The sequence below is a fragment of the Rousettus aegyptiacus genome, unplaced genomic scaffold (genome assembly GCF_014176215.1).
Source record: "Rousettus aegyptiacus isolate mRouAeg1 unplaced genomic scaffold, mRouAeg1.p scaffold_m13_p_6, whole genome shotgun sequence".
In the NCBI taxonomy this organism is placed as follows: Eukaryota; Metazoa; Chordata; class Mammalia; order Chiroptera; family Pteropodidae; genus Rousettus; species Rousettus aegyptiacus.
In genome coordinates this window covers 90,841,681-90,867,030 of record NW_023416309.1, presented here as the reverse complement: position 1 = coordinate 90,867,030, position 25,350 = coordinate 90,841,681, and the positions used below count along the sequence as shown (strand labels likewise).

The following is a 25,350-nucleotide window of genomic DNA, read 5'->3' as shown; positions in this document are numbered from 1 at the left end:
ACCAACTAGATTCTTCCCCTTGGAGAGTTTAAATCTAAGGCACAAAGAAGGAGATATTAGTTGTTAGAAGATGCAACAGAAAGCAAATGAAGAACCCACAAGGCAATGGGAAACAGGAGTATACAGAATTATGAACCACAAAGGCTTTAGGTAAGCTGAAGCTCTAGAGTAAAGAAAGTTTGCTTTTATAAATTAATTTATTAGGATTGAAAGTGGATTGGCCTCCACTGGTAAAAGAGTTTCAGTTTCCAAGTTTGAATTGTCAGTGTCTCCTTGCTTCTCTCCCTATTTGTCAGTACATGTTCAGGTTTCTCCATTTAAGGTCCTTATCAGGATAGCCAGGGACTTCATCCAGTTCTTTGGGCTTCTTACCTGAACAAGATATTGAGGATGTTCCTGTCCTGGGCAGCAGGCTTGACTCTCTAAAACACCAATAGACATTGGTCCAGCCCACAGATATCGTCTTCCTTTTCCAACAGGGAAATGTGCACGTTGTTCTAGAGAAGCGTTATCAAGAGTCACAGAGACCCACGATACATGGCTGTCAGTTCTAGCTCCATGTGTAGTTTCTGGTGCACACTGTTCCTGAATGCTGATTAATAAAAAGCATACTAATACAATAACTACCATTCGTTTAACTTCAGCATCATGTCAAGTGCCATAGTGAGAATTTAGCATGAATTACCTCTGATCCTCACAATAATTCTGTCAAAGGGAATTATAATATCCCTTTTAGGTATTATTAACAATAGTTATCTGGCAGGGAGTTTACAAGGATCACAGATAACGTGTCTAAAATATCATGTAGAAAATATTTTATTGTCAGTTGCTACTGCTACTACTACTGACACCGAAGAAAAGGTCAGGAGGCTAAGTAATTTGCCCAAGGGTCAGAAGGATGGTACCGGGCAAGCCAGAGTTTGATACCTGATCTATTTAATCTTATATCTTTATTTCCTGGGTCTGCGATGGGGAATACTGCAATTACTAAACCTTAGCCACGGCTGAATCTACTGACATGACCTAAATTACCCTGGAAAGGGACACTGTGGGCCACACAGAGCTCTTCACAGTTAGTAGGGAAATGACTAGTTCGCGAGGGGGAACAATGACCACAACTGCTCGCCTGACCTTAGCAAGTACATGGAGTCCACTGAAATGCCTTGCTGCCTCCCAGAGAGGCCACGGGCTCTTTGTTTGGGTGGCGTCTGTCTGCTCAGCACCTGCTGAAACCCCCAGCCTTCAGTTCTATCTACCTACTGCCCCCTTTGCCCTTCGGTGCTGTTTAACATCAGTGGAATACACACAGGTTTCCCCGTTCTAGACAGTGGTATTCATTTTCATTCTCGTCTTCTTCAGGAAAAGCTTTCAAAGGGATCTCCTTGACCCATTAACAAATGGGTTAGCTTTTTATGGAAGCACCCATTCCATTCCTCAAAGGTGAATACTTCCAGACCAGATGTTGGCAAACCGTAGCTGTGGACCAAGTCCAGCCCACTGCTTGTTTTTATAAATAAAGTTTTATTGGAACACCACCACACTCATTAGTGTTCATATAATCTGTGACTGCTTTGGCACTGCAATGACAGAGTCAGGTAGTTATGATGCAGCCTGTATGGCCTGCAAAGCTCTTTACAGAAATGTTTGCCAATCCCTGTCCAAGACTATAGACCATTTTCCATGCACATACCTCTGTGTGTGTAACCAGTTTATTGAGGACTCTCAATCCCTTAGGCATAGGCATGAAGGATCTTATTCTAGTAACCATCTCTAACTGGATTATGTTTTTCTTACTTTGCCTCTGGGTAGAGGCTCCCTTAATGATGTCTTGGCCCACTTTCATAATTTTCAGCCACTGTAAGTTATCAAAAGTCTCAGTCTGGTAAATGGATAAATGCAGCCCTGTTTTTGTTTGGTTTTCATTTTTAATTTTACTTTTGAACTGAATTTAAAGCTCTCCTCCTCCCTTCTCCCTAGCTGTGGCATGAGGTACTTCAGGAGAACATATAACCTTGCTGCAAGATACCTTTCCATCTCTCTTTCTTTGTCACAAAACTTCCACCGTTGAGGGGATAAGAGGAGGAGAAGCTAAGAACTCCTTACTTTACAGGTGAGGTTGCATTCCTCTCTTTGGTCAGACTAACTGAGTGATGTAGCTCTGCGTCGATCAGCTCCCTGAGGATAGGTAGTGGTTCCAACAGGCAGTGTGGGCAGAATACTGCTTCCCAGGTATTGGCAGCCCATTAAAGCATCTGATCACTTTTTCCACTTGACTCCCAGCTGGTGACAATCACCCCACGTCTCCCTGATATGATACGCTCTCTTTACATCTCCATCCCTCACTGCTACGTAGGTCTTGTCTGTAGCCACCACTCTCATCTACTCTCCCAAGCCCTCTCTAGAAGCATGATTCTCTCCATTTGTCTCTGTCTTGTTCTGCTTTCTCCTGACTGATATCTGATAAGGGAAATTACCCTTGTCTCCCCTTTTTTGCAAACACTGGTCGTCTTAAGATGGGACTCTTTTGGAGCTTCATCTTTCCTTGTGCATCCCTTCCCCTTGGGGAGAGGAACGGTAAGCTTTCACTTCAACCCCTCTATACCTCACATTCCTAATAATCTTTTTAACAACTCTTAATCTATCTGGAGGAGGAGACAGAGGAGGAGGATAGCTAATGGTAGTAAGGCAGTTCCCACTGCTCCTAGCACTGCTGAGACAGAGGTGACCACAACCTGCTGCTTAGCATGTAGGGTACTTAATATAATTTGTCCTCATCTTTGGACCATAACTACTATTCTGAGAAGAAAAAAAATTCCACTTGGCATCTTGAAAAGTATGTATGTATTTGGGGGGAGATGAAAAAGAAGAGGTTTCTTTTCTGTTTTGAGAAAAATAAGACAATACTCTATCACTATGCTAAAACTGGCTTTTGTAAATTTAGCAATATATTGCGAACACCGTTCCATCTTTGCACAACTGTGTTTATGTTAACCTTTTTTTATTGAGGTATAATTGACATATGACATTATATTAGTTTCAGGTGTACAACAAAATGATTCAATATTTGTATATATTAATTTTTTAATGTCTACATAATACTCCATCATATCTCATCCCTTAATATATGTATCTATTTCCCTATTAATGAACACTTAGATTGCCTATAAGTTTTCACTACCATAAATGATGGTGTGATAAATAGACTCACACTCATATCTTTGCACCTGATTTTAATTATTTCCCCAGAAGAGATTTCTAAAAGTGAAATTGCATGTCAGGGCATGCACGTTTTTATTCTGATAGACAGTTCTAAAATAGGAATGTTAATTATCACCCCCATTAGCAATGAACTAAAATAGTTTTTATTTTATTTTTCTTTCACCTACTCACCAATTTCGAATACTATCAATCATTTTAAACTTTGCCGGTAAGAACCAGAGTACATGGTATCATCTTTTTTCTTTCCTCTAATGTAAATTCAATTCAGTTTAATAGATGTATTTTGAGTAGCTGCCAGGTTAAGGCACAATGATAGAATGCCTATAGCCCCATGAAGATGAAGACAGTGAAGGGGGCTCTACGGTGTAATAGCAGCACTGCGTTTGGGAGCAGAGAGGCTGGGAGTCCAACCGTGGCTTTACTGTTTACCAACCAGGTCACCTCCAGCAGCACCTCCTTAAGCCTCTGTGTCCTCATCCCGCTATGGCATTGATAATGGGGTTGTACTGGGCACATGTTGGCTAATACATGACATCTGCTACCACGAGAATTTTCTAAGTGTAAATAGTATGAATGGAAACATAGGAATGTTGAAAGGAGGAGGATATCTGAGGAAGATTCATGGATTTGAGGGCCAGAATATGGAGGGCTGGATATCAGGTGAGAATAAATAGTTTAGTTTCAAACCTATGTACAATAGCAAAGAACTGAACATTTTGGAGGAGGAGAAAAACCCAGGCAGAGAAAGTATTTTACCTGAAAGATAAATTTTATGAGGGCTTCTAACGCACCATAATCCATTTGTTTACATACTAAATTCCAATAAAACAATGACCCTAACTCATGATAAACTAAAATAGCAACAGCCCTTTCCAATTTATAGGAAAAAAAATCACATGTAGAATTGTCCCTATACTTGGGTTTTCCTCCTTTTTTTTTTTCTTTTATTCTTTCTTAAGTCTTTGGTACCCACAAATACTTGTTCACTCTTGACTCTAATACAAAATCATGTGTGGTTTATCATAAAATTGTATAGTGTTTGCTTTATTTTAACATGCTATGCCAATACTTCATGGTATTTGCAACAAGTGTAAGAAATCCTGGGACTCACTGGAGAACTGCGTTTATACACTCTGAGCATCTTCAGGGCAGAGCCTGCCTTGTTAATTCCTGTCTCCCCGACAGCTGGTTCAGAGCTTGGAATGGAGTAACTCCTCAAAAAATGTTTGTTGAAGTAAGTAAAATACTCAGCTCTTCAGATAATAGTAGCACTCAAAAGAGGAGAGATAATTAAAGGCCTTTACCAACCCAGCAAAGAAGTTGGCAAATGGTTCAACAGAAATGACAGACACAGTGAAAATGTGATAATCAGATGGCAATACAAAATAAAACTATGGGTATGATATAGCAAAGTGACTGGGTAAAATTGTGCAGTTGATAGTACAGTGTAAGTTTTAAATAAATAGGTTTACTTATCAATTAAAATTTACTTTTCAAACACCTCATTTTTTTTCAAACACACACACACACACACACACACACACACACACACACACACATGCTCTGTTCACTTGTCACTAACTCAACACAAATTACCCATAATATTCAACATTCTTTTTACCCCAACATTTGACACAGGAATGGAAACAGATTGTTGAACCAGTTTTAACAAATCTGGAGCAGCAGGTTCTTTGTTGAAAAAATATTTCCACTTATCAAAAGATGTTGCGCCCTGAAGGGAAGTGAACACCGTGTTCAAAGCACTGACTTCCTTATGAAGCAAATTGTGAGCAAGCTCATTTTTCCATGTTGATAACATCCAGATTTGAATTACTTCAACCAAAGAGAAAGATGCTTAGGATTGGCCTAACTAAAGCAACCAGAGGATATGGGTTTTAATTTTCGGAAAAAAAAAGGAGGAGGAAGAGGAGGAGAAGGAGGAGGGGGAGGAAGAAAGAAAGAAACCCACTTATTTGAGAGGATTATGACTCCAACCAGGGCTCCAGAGAAAAATGTATTAACTACTTTAATTGGTTAATAATCCTTCTGCATTGTATACATAAATTGCATATGGATATATGGAAAGGTAGCCCCCCTCCCCCACCTTAGAAAATTTCTGGAACTAAAATTGAAATATGCCATCGATGGCAACCAACTTTGATGATGTTTCCAAATGTTACTTAACCTTGAAAGCTTGTAGCAACATACATGAAGGAAGAAAAGAAGACAAAAGAGAACATTATCATAATGCATGTTTATGAAAGAACAATAATGCAGCCTTTCTGTACAAATGCCCAATCTGGCTGGGAGAAGGGGTCAATGCAAATTGGAAATGGTCTACACTGTTCCTCTGCCTTGCTGGGGAGAACCAGTAAGGACTTCTCTCTTTCCTTTTTTTTTTTTTTTTTTTCCTCGTTGGCATCACAGTGTAGGCCCAGAGGGTAAGGTAGCGTGTTGGTTTTCTAAGCTGTGTAACAACCATAAATTTAGCTACTTAAAACAACACTCATTTATTAGCTCTTGGTTCTGTATGTCAGAATAGGTTTTCTGCATTGGATCTCAAGGCCAAAGTCAACGTTTGGGCCTCCTGGTATCTTGTCTGGAGGGTATAGGAGAGAATCTGCTATCAAGCTCATTCGGGTTGTTGGTGGAATTCAGTCCCATGTGCTTGTAAGACTGAAGACCCTGTGTCTTTGCCGGCTGTTGGCCGGGAGGGTTGTTTTCAACTCCCAGAGGCCACTCTTCTCTGGTCCTTGTGTGCAGTCCTTCCACTTTAAAGCCACCAAAGGCACTTCAAGTCTTCTCATGCTTTGACTCTTTCTTTTTCCTGCCAGGGAAAATTCTGCTTTTAAAGGACTCATGTGATTAAATTAGGTGTGCATGGATAGCACCTCTTTTGATTAATTCAAAGTCAACCAATCAGTAACTTTAATCACAACTGCAAAATCCCTTTTGCCACATTAGGTAACATCATCACCGGTGTGATATCTTACCATGTTCATGGACCCAAGAATCAGGGTAGGAATTCTTGAGTAGGGGGGCATCCTAGGATTCTGCCCACCTTGGGGAGCATGACCACACCATGACCACAATGATAAGATATTAAGTCATTTATTTTACTTAATTTGTTTCAGCCAAAACAATTTGACAGCTTAGTGACTAAGGACTTGGCCTATGATGTCAATCTACTTGGATTTAAAACCCAGCTTCTCACCTGTGGCTGTGACATTGGACAAGTTACAGCCCCTTCTGCTAGAATGTTTGTTTTGAATATGTTAATTGTTCCAAAGACATTTTCAGGTGAAAATTTGAGCATAACACAAATTTATCATTTGCTTACACACAGTTTCCTCCTCAAAAAATACTAGGTGAACCCAGAAAACTGTACCCCGGAATACAAACTTGCCATGTAGGAATACTCAAAACATACACATTTCAAACAACTACCTGAGTCCACTGCATATGTTGTGAGCCACACCCATCCAAGAAGCATTACAGCTTTCTATCCAACTTCAGATAACCTTCCCTCCACCACTGCACAAGCTTCAACCCTTCCAATGCCCACATCCACAAGTAAAAAGTAAGTCTTTTCTAAGATTATGTGCCATACTTATTGTAGTCTTTATGTATTTCTTAACCATTTAATGTGCATGAAACAAGTATGCTACTGTTTTGTTAGTTTCCCACCTCTATTTCAATGTGTCACTGACGAAGTTTCTGAGTGTCGTTCCCTGTTATGAGTTGAATCGTGTCCTCTACTAGTATTTCAGACAGTGACCTCATTCGGAAATAAGGTCTTTGCAGAGGTAATCAAGTTAAGGTCATTAGGGTGGGCCCTAACCCAGTATGACTGGTGTCCTTATTAAAAGGAAAAATTTGGATGCAAAGACAGACAGTGCACAAAGGGAAGACTTTGTGAAGACTGGGAGCACAGGGAGCATGCCATGGGAACATGAGGACGGAGATCGGGATGCAGCATCTCCAAGCCGAGAAATGCCAGAGATATTGCCAGCAAACCACCAGAAGCCAGGAGAGAGGCATGGAGCGGGTTTTACTCTACAGCCTTCAGACTTCTAGCCTCGAGAACTGTGAGACCCAGTTTGTAGCACTTCGTTATAGAAACCCTAGGAAACTAATACATGCCCAACTCAAATTTCCTCATAAGTCTCGTGGTTTCGATAGCACAATTTTTGCATAGAAAACATGACATTGTTAGCATAGTAATAGTATAGCACATGTGACATTAAAGCACAAGTGACTTAAGTACTTCTCAGTTTTCTTTCCTGTTATGTGGATTTTTATGTGATTATTGTGAGGACTAAATGAGATAGTACATATAGTGTTCAGAATGAAATAAACACGCGAAATGCAAGATACCATTACTATCATTAGACCTTCTAGTTCAAAACCGAATTTAGAGCAACCTTAAACAGCAGTGAGGGTTAAATAGTGCTCCAAGCTCCAATGAACAACTTAAAATCTCTACGTGATGGGGCATCGTATTATAGACCTATAGAAACTGTCCCTTCAGAGAGATCGATGGACTATGCAAAAGGAGAATACACATGCTAAATACAGGGACCTCCTCAACACTTCTCTAATCTGGATATTGATAAGGAATGTTGCTAATTTAGAGAAATAGGCCTTTTAAGAACAGTGTAGCTATTTTCAACCTTTTGATTAACTAACATCAGGACAAGTCCAGAGATCAGGGTGGACTGATCTCCCCGTCTACCCAACTGGTTGTTGAAATCCTTACTTTTGACAGGTGTCCTAGAGAGCTAGCAAGGCCAGAAAGAAGGAAGCCAGGCTTTGCATCTGAAGAAAGGGCCTATACCCTGGATACTGAGTTCCTTATGAGATCCAGGGAAGGGTACCCGGATGGGCAGGCATCTGAGATAGTTAATGAGCCACAGGAGTGTCCATATTGGAAGTGGGAATCCAAAATGCTGTCTCTGTGGAATGTCTGATATAAGTCACTAGATGCCCAGGAAAGGAAGACTACCATGGCCCAGAGTTTCCTAGCCAGGCCTTAGGATTTCAGACTGCTGTAAATGAAAAAAATATATAAGCTCCTTAGAATCAGAAAGGCTTAAAACAAATCTCAACCCTGCTGTTTATTAGCTCTATGACCTTGGGGCATTAACGCCTGTAAATGGCCATAATATTTTTCTTCTAAGGTTATAGTTAGCACTAAATTAAAGGAAATTTATAGAAAGAGCCTAACCTGTGCCAAATGCCCAATAAAAGAGAGATCCACATTTGTCCCTTCTTCCTAGCTACCATGAGCTACTTTTCCTGTGGGCACAGCTCCTCCTACTCAGCTGGAAAATAGGTACCATCATCCAATGAAAGAGTCTGACCTAGGACTAAAACTTTATTATCCCATGCTCAAGAGGGTTGGATGCCTTCTCATTTCTCAGTATCTTCTGCCCTTCTGCGCCCACTCCAAATGGTCCAGGAAGTGAAATTTGAATTCAGATTAACCCAGCTTTGGTTCAGATTCCAAACAATAGTCACGATACATTTTGAACAGTCAGGACTGCTCTCATCCAGAGGACCCCTAACCCAAGGTTGGTATGTTTGGCGGCTGATCTCTATGGAAGGTTTGTGGAGACAATGGAAGAGGATTATAGAAACAGTGTAGGGAACCCTTAAAACTGAAGACGAGAGAGCCCTGCCATAAAAATCCATGGGCCTTTACCTACCATGAAGAATTTCTTTCTGGTCATTCCCACTGCCCCCACCCTGCCTTAGATCCCAGCTTGCCTTCCTCTTACTGAACTTCTCTGTACTCTCCACCCCCTTCTCCCTTACCTTCTGCTGCCACCAGCTTGTAACCTCCTAAATGCCTAGAGAGAATTGTAGTACATGCCCACCAAAAGCTTGTTCTAGGCATACCTGTGCATCTCTCAAAGCCCATTGATGGCCTGTTAGTTGAATCTCACTGCCCCTTCTCCCCTGGCCTAAGCAGCATCCTCATATGATGTGCAGATCAGATTATATCATTCTTGTGCTCAAATTCTTCCATGACTTCTCATCTCAGCAAAAAGACAAAAGGCTTTTCCACCTCTATGTGGTCTTCACCACCATTCAGCCCTTGGCCTCATCCCCTCTCTCCAGTCCAGCCACACTGGCTGTTTGGCTTTTTCTTTAACAGGAAAGGCATGCTCTAGGCTCAGAGCCTTGCACTTGCTGTCCTCTGACTGAAACACTATCCCCCCAGATTTCCAGTTTGTTCCTTATACTATTTGGGTCTCTATAGTGGGGTAAATGATGCCCCCCACCACAGAATCTGTGAATGTTACCTTATATGGAAAAAAGATGTGTATTCATTAAGGATCTTGAAAAGAGGAGTCATCCTGGATTATCTGGGTAGTCCCTAAATGCATCACAAATATTTCTATGAGGCAGAGGAAGAGAGAACTTAGATGCACACAGAAAAAGAGGCCATATGACCATGGAGCAGGGATCGGAGTGATATGGCCATAATAATGGTGAGAGTCACCAGAAGCTGGAAAAGAACAGATTCTTCCCTAGAGTCTTGAGAGGGAAGATGAACCCATTGAAACCTTGATTTTGAGACAATAAATTTCTGTTATTTTAAGCAACCCCATTCGTCATAATTTTTTATAGCAGTCACAGGAAACTAATACAGTTTCTGCTCAGATTTCATATACTCAGAGTGGTGGCCTTTCTTCTTCCCGTGTGTGAATACGTAGACACACACATACACACACACACCTCACACCACACTTTATCTCCATTACATTATCCAGCTTAACTGTTCCTCGTAGCACTTATCACTTTCTGACATATGATATACTTTTCAGTTTAATTATTTATTGTCTGTCTCCCACTCTATAATATAAACTCCATATGGGTGGGGACTTTGTTTTATTAATTGATATATCTCCAGAGCCTGGGAAAGTACCTGGCTCTAGGTGAAATCTCTCTAAATAACTATTGAATAAATGAATGAAGGGTTTCACTTTTACTGCATTAAAAAAAAAAAAGCAGAAGCTTTGAAATTAGAATTTATTCTTTAACACCTCATAGCAAACCTCTAACCTCGCCCCATCTCTATAATTGGAAAAGTAGCAATAAATATATCTATTCTGCTACTGTCCAGAGTAAATCTCTAGAGGTCAGAAGGTGTGTGTGTGTATGGGTGTTGGGTGATGGATGCAGGGAAGAGAAGGACAAACTGTCTTTCCAGTTATATCTGTATTAAACAGCACTAAGCTCACATGACCCCAAGGTTAAAAGGAAAGAGCTGCTGCTTTCCAGCCTGTCCACACCTGCCAAGATGTTCTTTGCCATTTTGTAATTTGCCCAGCAGGTTTGGAAAAGGAATAGTAGCAGATGGATGGTCTTACCTTGTCAAAACTCAAAAGTGACGTGCTACTTTTCTGTGCACCAATTTTCTACCCCAGGAGCCTTTATGAGCAATGGATTAAGTGGGAAGAAAGCAGTTTCTTTTTTAAATGCTGAGGCTTGTTAGTCAAACAGGACACAACTGAGCCTTTCACTTAAAGAACACAGGAAGAGGGTGATCAGATCACAAGTTACTTAAGGGCTTAATTTTCTGGCTTTATTCCTTCAACAATGTTTCATTTAGCACATTTCGAAAATCTCAAATGAACAGTGATTTTAGATTGGGATGAGTTGGTTATATTTGAAATTCTAAGCCTTTTGTCTTTTCCTTCTTCTTGATTCATCAGTCTGGCTCATAGTTCTTCCACGATGCTTCTGATGGTGTTCAACTAGTGTGAATTAAGTGTCTACTGGTGTTATGCCACCTAGTGTTATATTCTAGAGATGCAAAGTTTGATTAAACCCAGTCCCCTGGTCTACTGGAGAGTCGAGAAATATAGACACATTACTGCAACAATCTAATAAGTACACAGGAAGAAACACTGGAAACTCAGCCTTAAAGGATGACTAAAAATTCACCATGCAGAATGAGAGGGTGGGTGGTTCCTGGTAGATGGTCAACAAAATTGAGAAAAGTATTTGCTCCACTCGGAAAACTGCAAATAGTTCTGCATGGCTGGAACATAGTGGGCTGAGAAAAGGTGGGGATGCTGCTTGAGAGGCAACACAAGGTCAGGTCAAGAAGGGTCCCACTGTGCTCAGAGACTGGGCCTCTAGCCTGTGTACGATGTCATAGAACAGCACCAAGTGGACAGAAGTGGAGAGCGACTGGATCATTTCACCTTTCTGGGCTGTATGGAAGATAGATGAGGGAGGTAAGAGCTGAAGAGGGAGATTGGTTTGTTGTCTAGAGCAATATTTTAGAAAGAAGAGAAGAAACTCTAATGAAGACAGTGGTGATAAACAGAGAAGATGGGACAGGTACAAGGAACATTAAGGAAGTCGTAATAGGGTTTGCAAGCCAAGCAAATATGGAAAAATGAGATTATAGAAAGAGTCTACAATGAGGTTAGGTGTCCGTGCTAGTCAGCTTTTTTGGTGATCATATCAGTTGATGAAATGGAGTATGAGAAATCTCCCAGAGCCAGTCAGTGAGCATCACCCATGGAGACACATTGTGTTTGGAGACAGCATTTCCTCCTAGGTTGTGGACAACTGTATTGCATGAGAAAATGTAGCATAAAGAGATACTTTAGTGTGGTAATCAAAGTTACTCTGAGATGCATCTAGTGAACCACATGATACTTATTTTAAATAAGCAGTGATAGTAAATAGCCGCTGTTTCTGAAGCTAATCCCAGTGTTTTTGCGATCACCTAGTGAGAGAGGAGATCCTAGGAGGCAGTGGAGTAACGAAAAGTTAGTGGACTTCAGATCTCTCTTCCTTTCACCAAACCCAGTTTTCCAGCTAGGATCTTAGCCTTAGCCTCAGCCTCATCCTCAGTCCATTCCAATTCCCAAAGCTTGGGGTTTGACCAACCTGCCAGGCGAGGCTCCCCCAGCTCCCACTATGGTTTGGATCCTACCTGGGTCCTCCTGGATTAAGAACACAAAACTCTTTAAAGAGAGCTCTGTACTATTGTCTTCTCACAATTCCTTCCTCCCTACGCCTTCACCATATAGAAAAGGAATCTGTCACAGATGAATTCTTCCATCCTCTCGCCTAGAACCAGACCACTTGCCCCCAAACTTGCCTCCTCATCAACATACACTTTAACCAATTAGATATTCATTTCTCTCAAAACCATTATTATTGGACCTCCTAGGATTACCAAGGTTAAAAGTGTAGTCATGGACCAGTGCCTGTCCTCAAAAGTAAATGTTTGGAAAAACAAAAATAAACTCTGTAGAAAACAGAGAACAAACTGATGATTGCCAGAGGGGAGGATGTTGGGGGATGGGTGAAAAAATGAAGGGAAATAAGTACAAACTTCCAGTTATAAAATAAGCCATAAAGATGTAATATACAGCACAGGGAATGTAGTCAATAATATTGTAATAACTTGACATGGTGACAGATGGTTACTCGACTTAGTGTGGTGATCACATTGTAAAGTATATAAGTGTCCAATCACTGTGTTGTACACCTGAAACTAACATACTGTTTCTCATGGAATAAGATATAAACCAGTTACGATAGAGTCAATTGGTACAGTGTAGTATGAATCTCCTGAGCTGAGAGACCAGGTGTTGGTCAGTAGAAGATTGGGATACAAAAATAAAATTGGTCATTCACCAGAAATAGTTTAAAAAGCATTGATCGATCAACCGTCTGCATTTGAATACCTGTAGAGCTAGTTAAAAATGCAGATTCTGGGCCCTACCCTGAGATCTAATGAGTCAGACTCTGGCGGTGGGGCTATAAAATCTAAATTTTAAACAAGCAACCTAGTTGCTCCTTCATACTAGAGTTTTAGAAGCAACAGAAACATTTAGCACTTAGGTGTATCAATTAGAATATAATTTTGAAAGAGTCTATTTCCATGTCAGCCATTTACATTCCCTTACAGGCCAATTTTTGCGTTTATCACCAACAAGTGCCCCCGGAATCCACCTCCAGCCCTTGAAAATTGCATCAAACTCCATATTCTAGTGAAGCCTCATCAAAGTTATGTGCAAAAGAAGCACTCATTAAAAAGTCTGTACATATTAACACATAGTAGTGTGCCCCCTCCTTCCCTCATCAGTTTCCTGGGACATAAATTGAGAAGAAGAAACACTGAAAAGGTATAAGTCAGCTATCTGGGGCAAACAACAAATTATACAGTCAGCTATGTGTGCGAGCATCATTGGACTATAGTGTAAGACTTAATAATCGAGATAGCCTTCATTGTAAATATAAAGGCTAATTATGTTCACTACCTTCTGCTTTTATTTAATAAATTAAATTGTAGAACAATGTGAAGAGGAGGGATGAATAGATAGGTAAACTGCTTAGATTTTTTGGAAATTTTATTCATTTGGTGTGTTCGTGAATATGGAATATTTTATTATCTGATGAAGTCACATAAAGCAGTGGTTCTCAAACCTGAACAAGCATTAGACTCATTTGGGGAGCTTCTGAAAAATGCAGATACCTGAGCTCATCCCAGCCATCTTCAGGTATCTGGGCAGTGAGGTCCCAGGAATCTGTCTTTCGAAGTTTTATACATGATTTGGGTGTACAGGCAGAATTTGAGAATCACTGAGTTAATGGCACTATAGCTATAATACTATATAGCTTGAACATGAGTTCTAAGAAGAGAATTTGGTTTAAGTGGAGGTAAATCAAAGCTCTGGGAAAAACACGTGTTTGAAAATTAAATATTACGTAAATAGTGCACACCAAAATATGCAAATGAGCATCTGCTATTTGGTAGTTAACAACATGAGCCCTTTAATAGGGCTTTTTTTTTGTTGTTGATGATCTTGGGTACTGTGTGCATCTGGATATCTGTAAAATGAACAAAAATGCGAATTTCATTAGCCTTTGTAAAGTGAATCAGTACTGAAGGAGACAGAGAGGCAATTCAGGAAATGTGTGACATAAAAAAGAATCTTGATTGTTCCATGCTGTGCCTTTGCATGGACTGTCCATCCCCAAATTCTGCAGGCCGCATCCCTGGCAGAGCAGAGTGGTGCAGAGCTGAGCAGGATCAAAGGCACAGGACCTGGTCAATGGCAGTTTCTAGTTATTAAGTCAGGAAAAGACTGAAGCCAAAGGCACAGTTCCATTGTAAAATGAAGGCACTGTAGGGAAGTGGAACAGTGACTTCCCCAGAGAACATCTGCTGCCGGAAGACTAGAGAGCATCGTGCAGCTTGTCCTCAGCAGTGACAGCCCAGGGACTCACTGAGAGACAGGTGACAGGGCTCTGCCCAGTCCCATTGCAGAGACTGGTCCTTCCACGAGATGAAAATGATTCCTTTTCCTGAATTGCTCAGCAGATGTGCAATATGCTAAACAGAGAATCCAGTTGGATTCAACCAGCATAATCAAGTGTCTGCTTTGCTCCAGACTCTGTGTCCCAGGCTGATGATATGGAAAGAAAATAAACAGCTCCTGCTCTCAAAGAGTTCATCGTCTAGAGGGAGAAGCGGACGTGTAAACATCTGCCTAAAATAAAACCAGAAGAGCTCATGGAGGGGTATGCATACACTTGTGGGGCATACCCAGGAAATTAGCAGCCCTTTCTGCCTGGTTCCACAGGGAAATTTGCATAGATGAAGTGATATTAGAAATGAATCTTCAAGGCTACATGGGAATTCACCAGGTATACAAAAAGGAGAGGAGATGGGGTGGGAAAGATGGATATTTTTGGCAGAGGAAATAGATCAGCTGTTCAGCAATTGCAAATTGCTTAGCAATTGTAAATATCCTCTGAAGTGGCTCTAATATAAAATAAGCCATGCACAGAAAAGGCCATTGAGAGCCTCTGATGGGAGCACTATTTGTTCTGAGGATGCTCCTTTTTCTTCTTCTGGGCACATTAGTAGAATGAAAGGGTTAGAGTTGAAAGGGAATTTAGAAATCATATAACCTGGTTTTGTTTAAATTTTACTGCAACCCACAGTAAGATAAGAATTTTATATATACTCACACAGGAAACAATATTTCTCAAAAATATAATTGCCTTTATGAAGTGCAAGACATTACAATAGATTGTTTTCTATTCTCTATCCTTTTTAAAATAAACTTTATTTTTTAGAGCAATTTTAGGTTCACAGCAATATTAGATGGAAGCTACAGGTTCCCCATATACCCAGTGTCCCTGAGCATGCATAGCCTCCTTCACTGTCAACATCTGCACCAGAGTGGTACATTTGTTAAAATTAATAAATCTACATTGACACATCATTGTCTCCCAAAGGCCATAGTTTACATTAGGGATCACTCTTGGTGGTGTACAGTCTCTGGGTTTTAGCAAATGTATATAATGACATACATCCATCATCACAGTACCATGCAGAGTAATTTCACTGCCCTAAAATCCTCTGTGTTCTGCCTGTCCATCCCTCACTCTCCCCAACTCCTGGCATCCACTGATCTTTTTACTCTATAGTTTTGTTTTTTCCAGAGTGTCATATTGTTGAATTCATAAAGTATGTAGCCTTTTCAGATTGGATTCTTTTACTCAGTAATATGCTTTCGAGATTGCGTTATGTCTTTTCATGAATCGATAGCTCATTTATTTTTTAGCACTGAGTAATAGTCTATTGTCTGGATGCACCACAGTTCATTTAATTACCTACTGAAGGACATCTTGGTTGCTTTCTAGTTTTGGCAATTATAAATAAAGCTTCTGTAAACATCTTTGTGCAGGTTTTTTTGTGTGTAGACATGAGTTTTCAACCCATTTGGTAAATACCAAGGAGTGCAATTGCGAGATCATATGGCAAGAGTATATTCGGTTTTTTAAGAAACTGCCAAATTGTCTTCCAAAGTGGCTGTATCAGTTTGTATTCCCTCCAGCAGTAACAAGCGCTCCTCTTGCTCCATGTCCTCATCAGCATTTGGTGTCGTCAGTTTTCTGGAATTTGGCCATTCCTCATAGGTGTATAATGGTATCTTATTGTTTTAATGTGCAATTTTTTGATGACACATGATATAGAGGCTTATGGATTGATTTAACTGCTAGATAATGATAACACCAAATTAATCAATAAGTTCATTTTATTTTAGAAGCTTCTATAGATTATTTGAATCTTAAATCCCAATTTCTGATTCCAGAACTGTCATAATTTAACCATGAGACTTAGCGAAGTAGTTCCTTTTTGGCACCTCAGTTCCCTCATCTTCTTGCTCAGAATTAATCATATTTGCTGTTCCTCAAAAATCTCATCTTGAAGGCCATCTAATCCTACCAACTCCTATCTCTGGTTTTGTTGAGGAGTAAATAAAAAATTCAAGGGAGAACACTGGAGAATGTACAAAGTGAAACAAAAATTCCAGTTATATTTTAGTATAAGAGTGATTATTATTAGGGGGCCTTCTTGGGAAACTGAAGCAGTGGACATTTTCCCAGGAATCCATTGGAGAGAGATGAAGCCGAGAGATTTTTACAGTTAAAAATATCACTTCGCTCTCAGGCTGTCCCCAAGAACATCATGTGAAACTTTGATTTTGCATGTGCCTCAGGCTCTGCTCCAAAGAAAAGAACCAAAATAAAATCCAGGAGCAAAATTCTCCTTTACTTCAATATTAGGGATCAAGTACCTCATTTCTGGATCAAATTTGGCAGGCAATGGCTTCCTCTCACCTCAGAAGCCTTGGCAGAGGGTAGCTCAGCTGCTGAAAAAAACCTTGGAGCCTGGGTGCTGGCTGCACTGGGAGCACGGAGCAGGGAGCCAGGCTTATAGGATCAGCCATCAGTTACTCAAAGTCTTAGGACTGAGGATGCCCAAGAGCATAAGGAATAAATGGAGACTGGGGATTCTGCCCCTCTGGCTTGGTGGCTTTAGATCGTGTCCAAAGCACTCCACCCATATTCCCAAAAGAAGGTAAATGGCTAATGACCATTTTTAAAATTTTTTTCATTGGTTTTCAAAGAGTCATAACAATGAATTTTGCAAGAGCATGTCATGTAAGGTGGTAATTGAGTGAACACAGAACAAATTATCCATTGCCTACTCCGGTGACCCACAGGCTCAGTGCCTGGCTCTGTTTTCTCTATTTTTAAGGGGCTTTATTTAAGGAATTTTTTATGAAACTTCTAAGCAACAGTGAAAATTCCTCATTATCAGATCCCCAAAAAGATTACTAGTGTTGTCTGTTATCACACATCTGAGCTAGTCACCCCAGGGAATACCCCATGTTGCCTAAGTGTCCCATTGCACTGTGCCCACCTGGTAACTCCTGCTCCTTCCCTAGACTTGGTCCAGGTAGTAGCTCCTTTGAATAGTTTTCTCTCACTTTCCCATCCACCCCGCAATCAAATATACTGACTGTAACTGTGTTCCCATGGCACTTTGATACATGCCTAGAACATTGAGTTGTCCTAGATGGCAACTAGATCTTTTCACTCTTTTTTTTCTCATTCCATTCCTTCACCAACAAACTTAACTTGCTTAATAAATGTTTGTGTCATGTTTACTATGTGCTAATCACTGCAAATAGATGTTCAAATTCCCCTGACAACCATGAGAATAGTACTGTTAACTATTCCATCTAATTTTATAAATGAGGAAACTAAGTCATGGAGAACCTAAGCAAGGTAATAATCTAGCTAGTGCAAGGCAGAACTGACATTTCAATTCAAACTCTAGAGTCCTGGAAAATAAACAGTGCCTAATAATCCTAATTTTTTTTTTTTTTAAGAAGTAATGGGATGTCTCCCAGGTACTAGAATTAGAACTAGAAAAAAGTTCACATATGTACAAGGAAGTATGGAGAACAAAAGCAAAATATTCAAAATTTGAGATATTATCTTCCTTTATAAGCTAAACCTGTTTCTCAACATCTTTTTGAATTTCCTCAACAAATAGCTTTCAGACAAATAAGAGCTACCTTCTTCCCCTGGAGGGGTTTGGTGGCTCTCAGTGAAGACCCCGTTTTCTCCTGTAGTCTATGAACAGGATCCTTAATGACTAACATTTGTAGAGTGGTTAATATATAAGCTGTGGGTCCAAATAGTTTGGGTTCAAGTCCCAGCTTTGCCAGCTGTGCGGCCTCAGGCAACTTACTTGGCATCTCTGAGTCTCAGATTCCCTATTTATAAAATAGAGTAATCATTGTATATACCACTGTACTAGTCAGGATGGATGCTGGGGTCAGGAGCTTTTGTTGGCGTAACAAGCATCTTGCATTTCTCAGTGACTCAATACAAAAAAGATTTGCTTTTCACTCAAGCTAGTGTTAAGTGCCCACCAGCAGATGGGATTTGCTCATTGTGATTACTCAGAGATACAGGCTGGTGGGGCTCCGTTTACACCAAGTTTTCCACAGCACTATTGACATGTGAGGCCAGATAATTCTTTGTTATGGGGGCTGTTTTGTGCACTCTGGGATATTGAGCAACATCCTTAGCCTGTGCTAATTAGATGTCAGTAGCACTCCTCCACTGCCCCATCGTAACAGCCAAAAATATCTGCAGGCACTTCCAAATGTCCCAGGACGGGGTAAGGGACAAAATTACCCCTGTTTGAGGATCACTGATTTAGAAATGCATGTCCGTAATCAGAACAGCAGAAAGGTTGAACTTGAGGAGTAAATACAATAATGCATGTAAAGTGTTGAAGAGGTACGGTGTCTGGCTAATAAGAAGGTTCGCTATTTGGAGACTGTGAACATCAGGATGCAAATTTAGGGCTGGCCACCCTGGGGAGAACAAAGAATTATGGATTAAAATAGCTCCACCAACAGCCCCATTATAGGAATACAGAATTTCCACCTGTTTGAACTTTTCTTTATATTAGTAGAGGTTGATTAGCCTGTGGTGCTTTTTTGTAAGGAAATGTTCTTATTACCAATATTGTAGGCTAATTGTAATTTCCTTGCCAAACCCTGCCTAACACTTGAACCTCAGATCAAGCCAGTCTGCCCCTTACTCTCATGTTGTGATCACTTGGGCGTTCTCCCCTAAACATCTCGTACCATCTTCCGTACCTCATCGTCACGCTTGCTGTTTCTTCTGCCTAGAATGCTCCCTTCCTATTTATCTAGCTAATTCTTATTATTTTTTTCGCTTTCCAGGGAAACCTGCCTGACTTCTCAGACTAGGTATTCCCTCTTCTGCCCCCATTCGAATAACTGCTCCTCACTCTGCGCCTTTCCTTCATCACACATTGCAATTTGTGATTATATACTTACTTTGATTAGTTGATTAATGTCTGTCTCCCTACTGGGGTTGCAAATTCAGTTGTCTTTCTCTCTTTTGTTCACCTTATGACCACAGGGCCTAGTGCATGGTATATCATAGGCACTCAATAAACATATGTCGAATGAATGAACAAATGAACAAATGAATGAATGGTCAAGACTAAGATCTGGGTCTACTGACACCTGCTTTAAACTCTGTCCTTCAAACCATGCTGCAGGCAACAAAGTACTGGCCCTAGTCCATTCCCCAGGGAAGGAAGGGGAAAGAAATCCCAGCCTAAAGGTCAGATTCCTCACCTCCTGTCAGGACAGTCATAGCAGAAGGTATGCCACCTGCATACACAATGACCAGTCGAGTAGCTCACCCTGACCTGCCACTGCGGCGGCTGTGTTTGCATAGAAAGCACAGAGTTCCCAGTTCCTGGTTGGGAACCATGGTGAGGAGCCTAAACAGAACTGGGCAGCCTCACGCTGGAGGCTTGGGAGAAGCCTGGAGGCCTTGGTGCTCCAACTGACCACCCCGGGGCTGCTAGTGGTAAGTCTGCCTTCTTCCTCGGGATTTGGGGTTAGCTCCTGGTCTCATTTGTCTGGTCCCACGCCCCCTGTCCCTTGGCAGCCTGGCTGCTGGCCGTTCAAACTTAACTGAGAATCCATTTTCTTCCTTCCTTTGATTTGGAGGGAATCCAAAATCTGGTTCCTGGCTTGTCAAACATTCTCCACCTCCCCACAGTTTCTCTCTGGTTAACTGGACCCTAGTCTACAAAGAGGCTGGTGAGCTGCTCCCCGAGTCTCCACCAGGTACATGTCCATCAGACCTACACCAACACCACTTAGTCGCAGCTCACAGCCTCTCCTGTGTACCTGTGCATGTCCTTCTCTCTTTGAAATGAGACCATGTTACTTTTTGCTGAGGCTGCACGTGACATACCTAAAAGTAATATTTAAGCTGAAACTTCTCATCATTGGCAAGAATGATTTGTTGTCGAAAAGCTGGATTATTAGGAATAAATCTCTTTGATACAGGAGGAAAAATAAAACAGACAAGCAAAGAAAGTAGATCAAAAGGAAAATGTTTCTCTAACACAAAGAGAAATACCTTTGGTTCTGCTCTAGGCATCATGATAGAGAGCCTGTGAGGCTGAAAAGATGGCAAAGCCCCGGTGGCATGACTCATTGAGTTTCCTCCGTTGAATCTGAAGAGTGCTTGAAATCATTTTGAGCAGAAGGGCTGCTGCTCCAGCGGCACAGCCCGCTGAACCAAGGATAAGAATGGTAATCGGAGGAGGAGCCGATGGTCTGAATCAAGGGTGTGGACGTGGGATATCTATTTTGACTTAAGTGCATGGCAAAACCTCAAGTGGTTAACTACCGATTAAATTGTCTTTGCCTCATAGATTAAATTCATTCATGCAGGAGTTACTTGACGCAAAAAAAAAAAAAAAAATGGTTATAGTGTTATATAAATTATATAGACATTTAGGGCAGTTGCTATTGCAAGTAGGCTAGCATCTTTTATAACAACGAGAAAGAATTTTTACCAATCCAAGAAAAGTTTTTCATTATATAATTTTAGAGCTCGTTCATGAACTAAACAGTGTAAGTTTATTCCTGAGGAAGTTAACTTCCTAAAGATGGCCTCCTTCTAGAATGGTGAAGACAGCAGTTTTGCTGTGGTTGCTACTTTCATCTGATTTACTGTTTATATGAATCATCGATATGAAGAATTAGTCTGGTTTTGATGACAATCAATTTTCTACAGCCCCTAGTCCTTTCTTTATTTTTTCTCCTATTTTATTTTTTTTTAATTACTAAAGTAATGCATAATTATAAAATAGCCATGCAGAACAAATGTATACAAAGTAAGAAGGGGAATTTTTTTAACCCCCAAGCCAGATCTATCCCTTCCCTTTCAAGAAATAACCTCCACTAACTGACACATATCCTGCAGATAACTTTTTTCTAAAAATGTTCAGGAATATACAAACAGGTTATATATAAAAATAAATGCACATGACAATATAGGATTATTTTAAACTTGTAAATAGAACCATACTATATATTTTGGTCTGCAACTAGCCTTTGTTTTTTTACTAAAGAATATGTTGTAGAGATCTTTTCTATACCAGTATATATAGGTATACTTAATTCTTTCAAACTATTGCACAGTGTTTCATTCTGTAATTACTATGAGTTTTTTCTCCTATTGCAAGAGTTTAGATTGTCTTCATTTCTTCACTATTACAAGCATGAGTCCAGTGTAGGCACACACATACACAAATGTGTGTAGTGTGTGTGTTTTATATACATATTATACATATATGGATATATATATATATATTACACACATATATGTGTGTATATTTCTGTGGTATCTCTGTAGGTTATAGTATTCTGTAAGGTGGATAGGGGAATTAACTAAGATAAACTACATGAGCAGTTTAAACTGATACTGTCAAAGACAGTGTCATCTTGCCCTCAGAAAGTGCTATGCTAGCTCACACTGAGCAAGTGTGTGTATAATGGTGCCCTCTACACCACACCTTCATCATTGCTGGATCCCTCATTTCATTTTTGCCCATCTTACAGGTAGAAAATCACACACCATATCTGATTTTATTTGCATGTATTGCACTCCCCGGTTAGGAGTGAGGTGGACCTAACCTTACTTTCCAGCATTTGGCATAATGAATCCTTAGTCTAAGCCAAGTCCATAAGTGAGAACTGCGTCAAACCCTCAAAACAGAAGAATATTAGGGAATTTAAGCTCAGAACTGCATATACACTAAAAGGTTGACTTTTGAAATGAGGCAGTGCTAATTATGATAAAAGAAAGCAAGATAAAAACATGGACAGGGTCCTGTTTAGCTTGGCCTATAGTGTATAGAAATCAAGCTGGTGGAGCCAGGACACGCAAGCTTTAAGTGCATATGAAGATATCAACTGTGGGACCTTGGACAAATGACAACATCAGTGTATCTCAACATTCTCATCTGTGAAATGGGAACCCTGATGTAACCCTCCTCATAGAACTCTTGTAGTGAGACACTGCACATTTAATCTTGGGCACAGTCCCTGGGAAGTAAATGTTGGGTTCTATAAATGTTAGCTAAAATAATAATGACAATAGTTATTACTGTTACCATAAATTAAAGAGAGACAGTCACATGCCCCCCCCCACCCCCCTGGAAAGACAGTCTCTGAGTAGTAACTAAGTGGCACATGAGCAGGTCAGATGGATACATGCCTGGGAGAGATATGGGTGGGAAGCTCATTGACTCTTTGTAGAGCAGGATCCAGTTAACCAGAGAGAAATGATGAATTGTTTCCTAATTGCAGACTAATTGGCTATCAGAACAAGAAGAAGGGGTCTTAGAGGTTATAGAGTACAAAAATTTCATTGTGCGGATGAAAAACAGACCCGAAGAGAATTGACCTACCTAAGATCACACAACTGCCCAAGCAACAGAGTCAAACTCAGGACCTGCAAACCTCCAGCTACATGTCCATGTTGCCTCCTATTCATATTTCCTGCAGTTTTCTCGGCCAATTAGGTGACTAGAGAAAAATATAATGAGGAATGGGTTTGCAGAAACAGCTCTTTATTTTTGTTTCTGATTCTGGATAACAAAAAAAAAAAAAATTAAGAATTCCTGCACATTAATAAGGAAATGATACCTCAAAGGAAAAACGGGCAAAAATAAAAAGCAGGTAATATACAGAAAAGGAAATACAAATGGTTGATATACATATGAAAAGATACTCAACTTGGCTAGTAATAGTGGAAATAAAACTTAAAACAGCATTCATTCATTTATTCAGTCAAAAGGAATTTTGGGAACTACTATGAGCCAAGACTGGTTCATTTTTCATCTAACAGAAATTTAGAAGAATTATAACACTAAGTGTCAGTGAGGATGTAAGGAAATTGTTACTTTTACACATTGTGCGAGGGGTGGGAAAATTAATACTCACATTTGGAAAGCTATTCGAAATCAAAGCTGTTTGAATACACTCTCCCCAAAGATGTTCATGCTCTGATTCGCAGAATATGGTAAGGAGGAGTTAAATTTGCAGATGAACGAGATTGCTAATCAGCGGATCTTACTATATATATATATATATATATATGGAGATTATCCTAAATTATCCAGATGGAACAACTGTAATCTCAAAGGTCCTTAAAAGTTGAGGAGGGAGGCAGAAGAATCCATCAGAGAAGGAGAAATGACACAAGCATGGTCAGTAATGTGAGCACTCAACTTGCCTTTGCCAGCTTCGGAGAGGTGGAGTGCGAGCAGCCTCTATAAACTGGACAATGCAAGGAAAGAGATCTTCCCCTAGAGCTCTTGGACAGGAATGCACTTCAGCGACCCCTTAATTTCACCCCTGTGAGATCCTTATCAGACTTAAAACTTACAATCACATAGAGATGCCAGGAGAAGAGGAATAGCCCTGAGTCAGATGGTGTCCCAGGACAGCAGTTTTCTCAGACTCCTCCTCCCTTGTCCTGTAGTCTTTTAACTTTTTTCAGATATATTTCATATACCATACAATTCACCCATTTAACGTGTAATATCCAATGTTTTTGGTATGTTCACAAAGTTGTACGACCATCACCACAAACGATTTTTAAATATTTTCATCACCCTCAAATTAAACCCCATGCCCTTTTGCAGTCACTTTCATTTCCTCCAATTCCCCAGCCCTGGCAAGCTGGCTAACCTACTTTCTGTCTCTACAGCTTCACCTATTCTGCACATTTCCTATAAATGGGATTATACGATGTGCAGTCTTTCGTGACTGGCTCCTTTTATTTAGCATAATGTTTTCAAGGTTCATTTATGTCATTGCATGTTTCAGTACTTTTTATTGTTGAATAATATTTCATTATGTGGATATGTCACATTTTTAACGCATTTATCAATTGGTGGGCATTTGGATTGCTTCCACCTTTTGACCATCATGAATAATGCTACAATGAATATTCACATACGAGTTTTTGTGAAGCTATATGTTTTCATTTCTCTTGGATGTATACCTAGGAATGGAATTGCTGGATCATACGGTAACTCTGTTGAACCCTTTGAGGAACTGTTTGCCAAATTGTTTCCAAAGCGGCCACTCATTTGTATATTCCCACCAGCAATGTATGAGGGTTTCAGTTTCTCCACAAAACCCTTTAGTTTTCAAATACTTTTTGGAACGCTTGATTTGCATGAAAATATCTCTGTTATAAAACCAAATAGATGCATTTATGCCTTAGAATCTGTGACAACGTATTTACTTGTATCCTTTATCAGTATTCATACTACTATTGCTGCTGCCACTTTTTTTTTGATACTAACGACGACAGCTGGCATTTGTTGAGGACTTGCACTTTGCCAGACACCGCTCAAGTGTCTTACGTGTATTAACATACATTGAATCCCTCAGCAACCCTCTGAGATGGGTAGTCCAGCTGAGACATAATGGTGGCTGGTGCTGGAAGAGCAGTAGTGGTAATGGTAAGAAGTGAACAGATTTTATCACTTATTCATTTGTTTGTTTAGTCCACAAATGTTTATTGAGCATTAGCTAGGCATCATGTGGTGGTGTACTGAGTTTACTGCTATGAGCAAAAGAGATTTCATTTCTGTCCTAAAGGAACTTATAATCTATTGATTTTAGAGATACTTAAGGAAAAAAATCAAATGATTGATTAATTTGATATGGAAAGTGATGCAGGGAAAGGTTTCAATCATTGGCAACTGGAGGACAGTTGGGTTATCTCCTGAGATAAGGAACATGGAGGTTTGGAGAGGTGGAAGAGGTAGATGGAAAAAGATAAAGATATCTTTTGAACATGTTGATCCACAGGGATCTGTAATAAACACTTGGTTATATGGATCTGGAGTTCAGA

At 40.2% G+C, this 25,350-nt stretch overlaps 1 protein-coding gene across 2 annotated transcripts in view; it reads left to right on the top strand.

Moving 5' to 3' along the window:
• ANKFN1 (ankyrin repeat and fibronectin type III domain containing 1) overlaps nucleotides 1-25,350 on the top strand; it is a 527,248-nt gene that overhangs the window by 193,005 nt on the left and 308,893 nt on the right. The window contains exon 1 of one of the 2 annotated variants that reach the window (XM_036222289.1): nucleotides 19,917-19,986. The exons of the other annotated variant lie outside the window; for it this stretch is intronic. The gene's annotated coding sequence lies outside the window, so the exon portion shown is untranslated. Of the gene's footprint in view, nucleotides 1-19,916; nucleotides 19,987-25,350 lie in introns of those variants that run through there. 2 annotated transcript variants of the gene reach the window in all.